This window comes from Megascapheus bottae, chromosome 23 (genome assembly GCF_031878675.1).
Source record: "Megascapheus bottae isolate mThoBot1 chromosome 23, mThoBot2.hap1, whole genome shotgun sequence".
NCBI lineage: Eukaryota > Metazoa > Chordata > Mammalia > Rodentia > Geomyidae > Megascapheus > Megascapheus bottae.
Genome location: NC_143531.1, coordinates 23,703,514 through 23,716,321, shown reverse-complemented (window position 1 = coordinate 23,716,321; position 12,808 = coordinate 23,703,514). Strand labels below are relative to the sequence as shown.

At 39.3% G+C, this 12,808-nt stretch overlaps 1 protein-coding gene across 1 annotated transcript in view; it reads right to left on the bottom strand.

Moving 5' to 3' along the window:
• Nr3c2 (nuclear receptor subfamily 3 group C member 2) overlaps nt 1-12,808 on the bottom strand; it is a 221,361-nt gene that overhangs the window by 194,027 nt on the left and 14,526 nt on the right. The gene's annotated exons all lie outside the window — the stretch shown is intronic.

Here is a 12,808-nt window from a genome sequence, read left to right as displayed (position 1 = left end):
TACAAAGTGAGATGAAAGAAAAGTGGGGAGGAAGAGGTGGGGGGAGAGGGAGTGGGAAAGAGAAAAGGGAGAGGAGAGAGAAAAAAGATGGGAGAGAGGAAGGGAATGAAGGAAAGGAAAGGAGAAGAGGTATTAATAACAACTTATACAAGAGGCAACTCAGTCTGATAAACCTATGAAATATACTCAGCTTCACTAATAACAAGGAGATTCACAAACTACAAATAATCCACTGTTTCTTACCCACAAGGCAAATTACCAACAGGACTTTGGGAAACTGGTATCTCACACACATCACTGATGATAGAAACTGCTACAGACTTGCTGAAGGCATTATGCAAAATCTGTGAAATTCCAGCTACACACTTTTCTCTATTATCCTGAAATTCGATTTTCAATTATGTATCTTAAGAAGTCTTTGCTCATGTATACAAGGAGACATTTACAAGATCGGTCTTCACAGCTCTACATTTATTAGCAATAAAAATGGAAACAACCTAAATGTCCATTAACAGGGAACTAGATAAGCAATAAAATACTATCAAGCAATTAAATTAGAATGAACCAGACCTAAATGGATGATTATGCTGCTAGATGTTTTGCAAGGGTAAGAGATTGCATTGTTAAATATGGACTTAGAGCTGCATTTGTGGGATGAGGTAGAAAGTACATTTGACATTCTTAAGCAAAGTTAGGCATGAAGATGGAGGGAGGGGGGCGGGGAGGTCCCAAGAGAGAAGAGCTTCACCCATAACATTCTGTCTCTAGTTTAAAGAAAGATCTCAAGCAAACAACAAATTAACATTTGTTAACCCTGGGTCACAAAGTCCAGGTACTGGCTTTAGGAATTTAATCTTGCAAAAATATGGAAAGAGAAAGAGAAGGCATTATTCCGTGAAAACTTCAACACCTCTCTCCAGAGATGGCTTGGGGGTTTTCTAGTTCAACATATTCAGCTGTCAAGTGGAAACATGGAACCTTCCCTAACACAATCCTCAACTTCATGTCACTTTCAAGAGATACATTCCAAAGGTCGGTAGGTCAAACATGAATTTAGATCTCTGGAAAAAAAAAACTGTCATATATACGGATGCTGAGCAAACATGAAATCTTGTGAAAGGAAATTTACATGCCATTTAAATTTTTACTTTAACTTTCCTTAGGAAAAATGTATTTCTTACTGCTAAGAATGCTACTTAGGAATAACAAATTGCAACTACATAATGAAGTAAGTCATTCTTTCTGTAATCATCAGAGCTTTCATGAATACAGTACTCAGTCAGGTAACCAAGAGCAAACCATGAAGTTATTAACCACATTAGAGTCATTAACAACACTGTTCTTGAAACAAGTGTTTCATGATATGTGTAAAGGCACATCATAAAAATACTTTGCAAATGATTAGACTACTAAAGAAAACTCCAGCTCGCAAAATTTTCAATGGCTCACCTAATACCAATTAACCAATAATGAATACAATTTCCAATCTTCTCAACGAGAACTTTTCTTCATAGCATGAATATGCAACTTGGGAGACAAAAAGGAAGAGATTTCCCCACAGAGTCCATGTACCCTCAAGGACCATTCCTGCAGAATCACAGGATTCTGCAGCAAAAGAATGGAAGAAAACTCATTAGGACAAAACAACAACAACAAAAAATAATGGCATTCGCAGGGAAGTGGATGAATCTACAGCGAATCACGTTGAGTGAGCCAAGTTAAGACCAAAGGAACAAAAGGCACATGGTATCCTTCATATGTAGCTATTAGATCCAAATAGTACAAGAGCAAGGAATCAATATTTGCATACCCAGTGCTATGGACAAAGTATTGGAAATATGAACACAACTATATCGACATATAAATTTATGACTCTATAGACATAATGTTTTATTACATAGATTAATATGTATCTATGACATACAAACCCTCAATCTAATTTTAATTATGTTCTAAAATCTAAGTGCCAGTGATTGTATATAGAGATTCCCTTCTTGAATACTTGTTTGTTAAATACATCATTTGAAATATGTTGTAAAAATCATTGTTAATAAATTCCTTAATAGGCCGGGAGTTTGGCCTAGTGGTAAGAGTGCCTGCCTAGCATACACGAAGACCCTGGTTCGATTCCTCGGTACCACATACATAAGAAAAGGCCAGAAGTGGTGCAGTGCCTCAGGGTAGAATACTAGCCTTGAGGAAAGCCCAAGAATAGTGCTCAGACCCTGAGCTCAAGCCCAGGACTGGCGAAAAAGAAAAAAAAATAAATTCTTTAATAAAAAAATAAAAATAAATGTGTGAGGCCAGGGGATTTCTTTTTTCTTTTTTTTTTTTTTTTTTGGTGGGTCATGGAGCTTGAACTCAGCCTGAGCACTGCTCTTCAGCCCAAGGCTACAGCCCTACCTATCCCTTGAGCCAAACCCCACTTCCTGTTTTCTAGTGGTTAATTGGAGATAAGAGTCTCATGTTCTTTAGTGCTTTGGCTGCCTTTGAACCGCAATCCTCATATCCTCAGATCGCAGCCTCCTGAGTAGCTAGGATTTCAGGTGTGAGCCATCACGCCTGGCCAGGGGATTTCTTTTAATGCAGTATTTTCTTCCTGCCCTAATAACTTACTTTATTAGCATAATACACTTACTGTACTATGAAAAACATGCTTCATTTGCATGCTGGCTTTTTCAGATAATTATAAACATATAACAATTTGATGTACTTAGACCGTTTGAATAGATTGTACAACAAATGGTCCTTATAATCAAAGGACCTGGAAGCAAGCAAAACCTTCCGCGTACGTGGGGCCATGAAGGGGGCACACACAGGCCCTGGCTTTCAGGAATGCTCTGGAAAGCCAGCGTACAGTCATCAAGATCCTCACCGAAAAAAAGACTCAGCAGCCCACAATCCACGCCTTCACTGTAAAAAAAAAATACGCTTGGTGTGCTTAGTGTGAGAAATTTATCAAACTTCTGCTGTCTTCATTTTTTAAAATTTTGTTTTGGTTATGGAAATAGCACGTCCTCATTACAGAAAATCCAGTTACGTGCAAGGAAGAAAACTTAGCCACACAAATTTATCTGTTACTCAGAGTTAAATAGCATGAAGTTATGGGCATTCCTCCCACTAAGAACAGAAAACGTGCCTTCTTGCAATCACCAAAGATAAGAGTCATGTGCACAAATGTGCACAAACTGCACATAGAGTTGCATATTGTATTTAAAAGGAAAAAAACGATAGACGTTTATAGTTGTCCACATATTTTCTTTGTAGAAATGGTTGCATTGATTGTGTAATGATAATTAATTTACCAAGATTTGGCTGATCTCCAAGATTTGGCTGATCTCCAATTCATTAGAGAAAAATTATTTACATTTTCAGAAAGTACAAACAGTTTTTGAGTTTTTGTCTACATGCACAATAATTTCCACAGTCCTAGGAACTAGGCTTTTTGGTACATAAGGGCAGTTATAATTAATAAGAAGTTAACCAAGGTACTTATTATTACCACGCTTACAATATGCTTACTCTTGCAACTGCTTTCCTAAGTACTTCAGACTAACACAATGAATCCTGATAACAATCGTTTGGTACAGTCTAACATTATCCTTATTTTATGATTGAGAAAAAAAGGAACCACCAAACAAGCAAACCAGGACTCAGAAAGGTTAAGTAACCCATCCAACAGCACACAGCTAGTAAGTGCAAAGCTAAAATCCAAGCAAACTTATCTGGCTAGAGATTCCAAGCTGGGGAAGTACCACAGTACTTCTGGCACAAGTTCCCAAGTCTGGGAACTCTCTCCTATGCCCGACCCACATCCAGCAGCAACCGTCTTCCCCCTCCCCCGAAAACCTCAGAGAGTAAAACGATTTCTAAGGATTTGGGTTTCTCATACTGAAGCTTGACTTCACTGGTTAGAATCACATATGGCCCACATGGTTTCAATCAACTGTCTATATCCTTGTTTTTACTTTCCTTATAGCTCTGGGGACAGAGATCACAACCTACTTGCCATTTCTCATCTTTCTTGATCTTGATTTTGCTTGATACATGAGCATTTTCCATTCCACTTCGATCAGAAGGTTCGTGGAGAACGGGTCCCTCCCTCATGCGCCTTGTCAGCTATCACATGGGCGTGGAAGTTGTCTGGGGTGGAGGCTGGCAGTGTGCACTGCACAGCATAGCAGAACCGAGAGGACTTCACACCTACTGGCTTTGCACAACATGGTTTTATCTTGGGGTAAGTTTTTAAGACTAGATGGCATTCCATGCTGATTTCTTACCACAAAATTACTTGATGTCAGAAAAAAAAAGTCTTAATCTAAGACACTTCTCCTGGGCTGACAGCCACAGCAAAAAAACCTCTTCAGAGGTAGAAAGCCTTGAGGGGTCCTACAGCACACCAGCCCAGCATGGTAACAATACACTACCAGCTATATGCTGTTGTCCTTTGGCTGCTGCAGAGAAAAGGTAAGAACTCTGGTTTTGCTAGGATCTGCTCACCCGTTCTTGTACTGTAACGGCATTCTACATGTAGCCATGGTGACTGCATGAAGGGGAGAAGTGGACTATTGGTATTTGGGCTGGCCTCCCAGGTGTCCCATGACAGAGGGGTGTGCAGACAACCAGCCAAGAGGGGAGGAACACGGGGGAGCTGTGTGCCAGATGATTTGCTAATAGTAATGTCGATGTTTATTAATGGCTTGCTTTTCAAGTGGGAACCCAGCAGCACAGGATTGCAACTCCTCCTGTATCAATGCCACTCTCTCCTTGGCAGTCTGAAGGATTCCCAAGGAGGAGAAGAGGTAGCAGTGAAAGCCATCACAGCGCAGGCTGCTCCTCTATGCCACAGCCCCTCACAAGCAATTCTTCCCAGGTTCTATTTTCATACTAAACATTGAGCTTTATGAATATCACAACATAACAGGCGTATCGTGCAATCTGATGCTGTGCCTGCACACAGAATACTCACAAAATACTTTCAAATCAAATGGGTTTGAAGTATGCAAGATACACGTAATATTCATCTGTATCCGCATCACTCTAAACAGAGCTGAGAAATCACTAACCTAAGCTATCTTCATAACAGCTTCTATTTCTGGAACTCAAAGAATAGAGTTCTCAATGATCTCACGGGGGCCTGAAGAACTGGGAGGATTTCCTTTCTCTGCAATAATGTTAGTATTGTGGTTGAATGTATTAAAACTCCATTGCTGATTCTTTGCACAGCAGAATGTCTTAGGTCATACTCTCATGAGCAATTATTTGCCCCGCTGTAATTTTCATGTATTCCTATTTCTTTATCTCAATTCTAATGGCATGAGTAACAACTGAAAATAAGACATTACATTTGTTAAGCACTGTCTTCATGCCAGCACAGTACATTGGTGACCTCACAATTTCCCATTAGCCACAGAAGGTAGCAATTGTTATTGCCTCTGTCTTATGGATGTGGACACATACTCCTCAGCAAGGGAATATCCTCAAGGCCATACAGAAAAGCAAGTAGAAGTAGAGTCCCAAAGTTTGCCTTTCTATCCCTACCATGTGCCTAGATCTCCCTATCTCATATTTTCTGTGGTTTCTTTTAAGACCACCTTAACTTCTGATTCTATCTCCCCCCAAAGAATGATACTCTTTGCCTGACAAAATCTATAAACCTTTTGAACTTGATCTTTCTCAAGTCTATCTTTGGTCTGTTTAGTCAGGTCTCTTAGAATTCCTCATTTCATCAGATTCTTTTGCCCAGATAGCCATCTTGCATAAATATTGACCATGGTATAAGATGATGTGAACAAACATAGATTCTAGCACTACTGTTGAGCAAACAATTCAAAGTGCATTCTCCACTATAAACATTCTATTGGGAGTTGATCACCAGGGTTCTTTTCCTGCTACGTAGTTATATTTTAACAAGGACCAAGAAGATGAGCTCTTAAAGAGTCCAAGGGTTGATAAAATAATCAGTAGAGGAAGTGGTCCATGAATCTTCAGATGCCATATATAAAATAAAAGTGTAAGTAGGTACACTTACACTTATATAAATATATTTTGTTATCAGCCCTCCTATACACAAGGGAAGAGAATGGTACTGGCTCCCCATGAACAGACCAAGAGAATGTGAGGGATTCCTAGGTAGACATTCATAACAAACTGCCTGGCTGAGGGATATGAGCTCCTGTGGGTCAGTTTCATGAGATTTTTGGTACTATATTAATGCTAATACTCTCTATATATCCAAATCAAATAACAAGGATAAATCCATTGTGTGTACATCCTGTTAATTACAACACCTCATCATTAAACCCCATCAGTCCTTTTCCAATCAATTTCATATTTCACACAAGAGGGTATTAGTAGATATTTTATTTCAATAATACTGAAGATGTACTCATGGCCATGATTAGAACATTCGAGCAATGTGATTACCCTTTCTACTTAAATAAATTGATAGAGTTTGGATATGGTTCAAGTAGGACAGCCCAGAACGTACGTACTGAAATGTAATAACCATTGTAACATATTAGGAAGATGGAAACTCAGTCCAGCTACAGTGTTTACAGGTAGGACATCTATAGAGGGAGTACAATTTATACAACGTTATTGGAACATTAAAGTGGTGTCTCATGATTGACTGTTAGTGGCTTTGTGTGTAAGACAGAGAGAGTGAGAGAAAGAGAAATGGGAGGGGAGGAAGGAAAAAACACAAAAGTCTCCCCTCCCCCTCTTCTCTCTCTCTCCCCTAATCTCTTGCCAGGTACTGTCCTGTGTTAACTCAGGACTCTGCCAGCAGGAAAATTGCCACCAAATATGGCCTCTCTGCCTTGCACCTCTAGAACCATGAGCCAAAATAAATCTTTTGTTTTTGAACTTACCATGAGCCAAAATAAATCTTTTGTTTTTGAAGTTACTGATATGGAAGAGAGTTCTGGAAAATCATCTTCCTGTGTCTTCAGTCCTTGGGCCTGGGGAAGGCCACTCAACAACTGCCACATGCATGTACATATGCACCTGGCCTCTATTCAAAGTGGGCCATGTGAACCTACCCTGTAAAATCAGAATCTACCAACAGTCTCTGGCTCTTTTTACCTTCTTCAATAACAAATGAAAACTTCAGCCCAGTGTGCTACCGGGCCAGAGCCCCTGATATTACCCTTGTATACAAAAGAAAAAGCTTCATGAGATGGACAAATGAAGAAACAGGGGACAACCCTTGGAACCTGGGAGCTTGCCAAGCCTGAGCACTTGAACTTCTCCCCTTCTGAAAGCCAAGATACTATTCTCAGTGGTTAGAGACTGAGATCCCATGCTATTTATTTGCATGCCAACCATCTTAGTCACATTATACTTGCTCATCTATCGTTTCATCAGTGAAATCAGGATTTCATTTCTAAGTGCTCCAGGATAACACCTTCCCCAATCTACTTCATGAAAGGATCATCAGTGTATCCACACTGGGTCATTCTAAAGCAGAGAGAATTTCTGAATCTCTCCTCTGATCGTCCACATAGGAGCATGTGTTGACAGACCAAGTAGTAAATGCAGAAGGAAAATCCGCCTGGAACAGAGCATATATGTGACACTGCACTCACTGGACAAGGCAGAGACACCAAAGCCACCTTCCACTTTAAATGCTGCTCAGAGCACCAGACTTTCTGCACCTCGGGACTTTCCGATTCACATTGTTTCATCAGTACAAGGCATCCCCACATGATTTTTTTTTTTAGGATTAGGTACTATTTATATTGCGGTGATATATGTTTAAATTTATCAATTAGATCATTTCAAGTGGTATTTAGTACATGTGTGTGGTATAAATTATCACTACAACCATCAAGCTCCAGAACACTTAGGTAGATTAAGAGCTTGTAATATGCCTGTTGTTTATTATAGATTTCAGGGAGTTTAGTAAGAAGAATTGGCATTTCATGTAGTTATTTATAGGTAGCAATGCATCCCTTAAAAAAAACAAAAAACAAAATGCTGTGTCTTCTATTTTAAAATCTCCTTTTGGATTTGGGCAAAGTCCAGAAAAGATCAACATCCCCCCCACCAAAAAAAAAAAACGTGAAAAGCATCACAACACACAATCTAAAAATAGTAGAACGAGCAATTTTTTTATCATTCTTCATTAATTCAAAGTCTCAAAATAACTCAGGGTTGGCATGCTCGATGTCAGCTTTATCTCTGGGGGAGGCAGATGGAGGTCTGACTGACAGTTATAGAATACTCATCCTTCCCCCCCCCCTTGAATTCCTTTACCTCTTCCCGTGTCAACATTCCTTAAAGTCCTCAGAATATTAGAATTTGCTTATTCCCACTAGAATAAAACTGGCAAGAACTGAGGCTTTAAGTAGTGAATTTCATCAGTGTTATTAAATTACAGGAGCCAGGCCTGTGTTCACAGCTAGATTTCTATTCTTCATCTCATCTACTCTCAGATACCCGCAACAAATCCATCCTTTAAAAAACAAGCACATTTCACGCAGTCATGCTCTCAGAAAAGCCCTTGCCTCATAAATGATCATCGTTTAGTCTGGGTTACCCAGGGACCTAGGCATGTCCCCAAATCCTGTCAATGAAGAGCCAAAAGCTTCTAGCTTCACAATCAAAGAATGCTAGGTTTATAAACCCTTCTTCTCCTGCTCCGGGCATCTGGCAATCTTCTTATTTTCCTCAAAAATAATACTTAGGAGGGACAATTCTACTTTCACCTGAATCATAACAACCAATACAAAATATAGCATATAGGTCAACAAAATTATTTTATCTCTACCATGTATAGAGAACCCAAAATGTTTCCAGAAATCTCAAAGGAGAGACTCATATATACACTTACCTCCACTGCAGTAAAATGACAAGGAATTGGGGGGGGATGGGGAATCCACTTCATGTCACATGACCATAAATTCTTCAGTCACACCTCACAATTTCCAAGAACAAAAGCCTTTGAACATAATTTCCATTCAAATAAACGCAAGAACCCAGTTGGGAAAACAAAACAAAACAAAACAAAACAAAACTATCTGCTCCCAGTCCATCGCCATACTCCCAGACTTCACTCCCAGAATCTTGTCTCAAACATATCAAGAAAATATTTAAGTAAACACAAACTGCACCATGTGATGGAGAAAAATAAGCACATTTCCACTTTGATACTTGAATTTGCAGGGCTCGTTCCCAGTTACTTGAGGACACAATAAATAGACTTCCGAAAAAGCTGCAATTTCTTTATATCTGCAGTTCCTTTATATCTTGGTATGCATATCAAGAGTTCCATATGTCGCTATTTCTAATTCATTTACATAATCTCCCACCAATTTGTTTTGTTTTCCAGCTTTGCCAAACCAGTAGTTGGTGTCTCCTGTTTCCATTTCCTAGGAGTATTAAATATTTTTCTCTCATCTAATGAAAAGTATTCTACTTTGGTATTGAAATGATTAAGTTTTACCCTCCATCTGAACAACGAAACCATTCAGCTCACTATATGTTAGTGTTGTGGTTCGGCTGAATGTCTCTCTTGATCCTCCAAAGCTCAGGATGTTTCTTTTTTTATGCTTCTTAGCAAACTACTTTTTATGGTGCTGTGAACAATGGGAAAGGAACATTTCTTCCTTTAGACTATTGCTTCCCAACCTGAGCAGTCCAGTCTTTATCCTGATTCAGTTATCCCTATGGCAACTGCTCAACATCTATCTTAGTTACTATTTCCCTATCTTTTTTTGCCATCGATTTAAACAATATTAGAAGAGTCCATGATAAACCACTTTAGCATTGCTGTAACGAACAAATGAGAGAGTTTAAAGAAAGACAGATTTATTTGATCTGTGGTAAGGTGAGCATAGTGGAACAGAATACATTATATCATAGGCCAGAAACAGAAGAAGAAAAACAAAAACAGAGAAAGGAGATAGGGATAAAATACAATCAAGAACACCCTCTCCCTATGACCCATCTCTTCTGATTGGGTCTACTGTCTATGTTCTCAGCATCTCTCAAAATAGCGTCCGCAGCTGGGGATCAATCTCTCAGCCCATCAGCCTGTGGGACACATTTCTTCTAACCACAACAATAATCCAACACTTCAATAGTCATACACTTTTCTAAACAACTCTCTGCAAGTCCTATCCAACTCCCCTAAGGAGGCTTCAATTGTCATGTCCTCCCAGGACAAGTTCTTATCACTCATCCTTGAAAGCGCTCTCCATTTGTCCATACAGAGCCTTTCTTTTTCTAAGGACCAAATAATCAGGGAAGCAAAAAGGGCTGTGCCCTGGAGCCAGGGGAGTACAGTGGGACATTTGTCTCATATTCACTTAGCTTTTTCAACTACATCAAGAACAGAGCAGCTGCCAAATAATTTGAAAATTGGCCAGGAGCCAGTGGTTCATGTCTGTAGTACTAGCTACTCAGGAGGCTGAGATCTAAGGATGGCAGTTCAAAGACAGCCAAGGCACTAAAGTCCATGAGACTCTCATCTCTAATTAATAGGAAGTGGTCTTGTGGCTCAAGTGGAAGAGCACTAGCCTTGAGCTAAAAAGCTCAGGGACAGCGCCCAGGCCCAGAGTTCAAGCCCCACAATGAATGACCAAAAAAAAAAAAAAAAGAAGGAGGAGGAGGAGAAGGTAAAGGTGGAGGAGGAGGAGGAGGAGGAGGAAAGGAAGGAAGGAAAGAAGGAAGGAAGGAAAGAAGGAAGGAAGGAAAGAAGGAAGGAAGGAAGGAGGAAGAAGAGGAAGAAGAGGAAGAAGAGGAAGAAGAGGAAGAAGAGGAAGAAGAGGAAGAAGAGGAAGAAGAGGAAGAGGGAGAAGGAGAAGGAGAAGGAGAAGAAGAAGAAGAAGAAGAAGAAGAAGAAGAAGAGGAAGAGGAAGAAGAAGAAGAAGAAGAAGAAGAGGAGGAGGAGGAGAAAAGAAAATTGCCTATTTTTTTCACTATGTCACTGTAAAATTTCAAAATGGCTATTACTGTTTTCTCTTAGTTCTAAACCTTTGATCAAAAAGCCTACATTGAAATATACTAATAGCAGATTTCAAAAGGAAGAAACAGTTCAATAAAAAGTAATGGGTCAAGGAATTAACAGACATGAAAGGAAGGCACATGGATGCCAAATAAACCCAAGAAAAGATACTCTACATTCATTAAGACATGGCAATTTGAACAACAATGAGGTATCATTGCACAACTATGATAAAGTCTAAAAAACAAATTACTCCATCAAGTGTCAGCATGAATGTGGTGTTAGCGTAACATGAAACTTCCACTTTGGAAAAAAGTTGGATAAAACAGTCTGACATTTTAATATTACACCTACGACATGATCTAGCCATTTCTACTTCTGATATCTACTGAAGGGAAAGGAATTGCACACCTGTTTTTCTACTTACAGTAGCAACAACCTAAACGTCCTCCAACAATTAAAGAGATGAGTAAATTGTGGTGTTGTCAAAAATGGAGTAGTACTCCATTTATGCATGTACTAACTGCTCCATTAAAGAATGTCACAGGCTTTCCTGCCAGGATTGGCTTCAAACTGTGGTCCTCACATCTCATCCTCCTGAGGAGCTTGGATTACAGGTGTGAGCCACCAATGCCAGACTTGATATATTTTTGACCTGGCAAAAGATCTGGAAAACAGGCTGTACTGCACTTTGTACAGTGAAAATAAAGTAAATGAAGACTATCAAACAGGTAGGGGAAGACACTGGGAGAGATTTCTTGGGAAAGGGATCAGTGAATACATGGTCTCTGTGCCCCCAGAAAGGAGTAGGAAACTCAGAAAGGCCAGTACAGGGAATGACCAAGGAGACAGATACTAACTATAGTGGATGTGGAGAAAATGGAATCCTTGCAGGCTGTCGGTGAGAATCTGTTAGTACAGTCATGGAAAATGGTGCTGAAATTTCTAAAACAGAGCTACCACATGACCCAGAAATCCCACTTCTGGATACAGAAATGAAATTGTCTTATCTCAGAGACCTCCCTCCCCACTCGATGTTTAATGTTCACAATTTATGACAGCCAGGAAACAGAAATATCCACTGACTGACACCTAAACGACCACTGATTAAACATCCTTTAAGTTACCCTTTAAGGAAAGCTGAAGTAGTAGAATTTTTCTCTTTGGGGGGAGGGAGCGGGATTTCAGGAAAACAAAAATTTCCCTCCTCTCCTGAACATACAGCCACTGAATTTTCCTCCAACTGCTTTATGAGGACTCAGTTAAACTACTAAAGCAAGAACATCCATTAAAAAATTCCAACTCAAAAAGATTTTCTAGTGTAGTTTATGTTTTCCAGATCAGCCACCACTTTGCCAACCTATGCAAACCGGCCTACAAATACAACGAGGACCAACTCCATCAGTAACAGCCCGGTGCATTGTCATTCATATGTCTTAAAACTCTGTGTCTGTGTATGCGCAGAGAAGGAGAAGAATATTAGAAACTGCAGGTAAGCTATAGGGACATATGCTAGATTCATAAAGGAAAGAAAACTTTGACACAGCCATGTCCATGGCACAAAGTAAACCTTCATGATGGCATACTCAACAAATTCTAGTGTACTATGATACTTTTCTTCATTTACTCTGTATTTCTGGTGGTTCCTTGATTTTTGTATCAAAGGAATATGAAAAAAGAATACCTCATGAATATATTGAAAGAGTAAAATTTTGTGTGTTTAGCTGTATTCTAAATATTTGTTGACTTTTTTACCTTATATAACTATATTTTAGGTGTAACTCAAATTGGATAAGTCTAAATAGTTTTTTTAGTAGCTTCAAAACATTATAGCCACTAAAAAGTTGATATTTCATT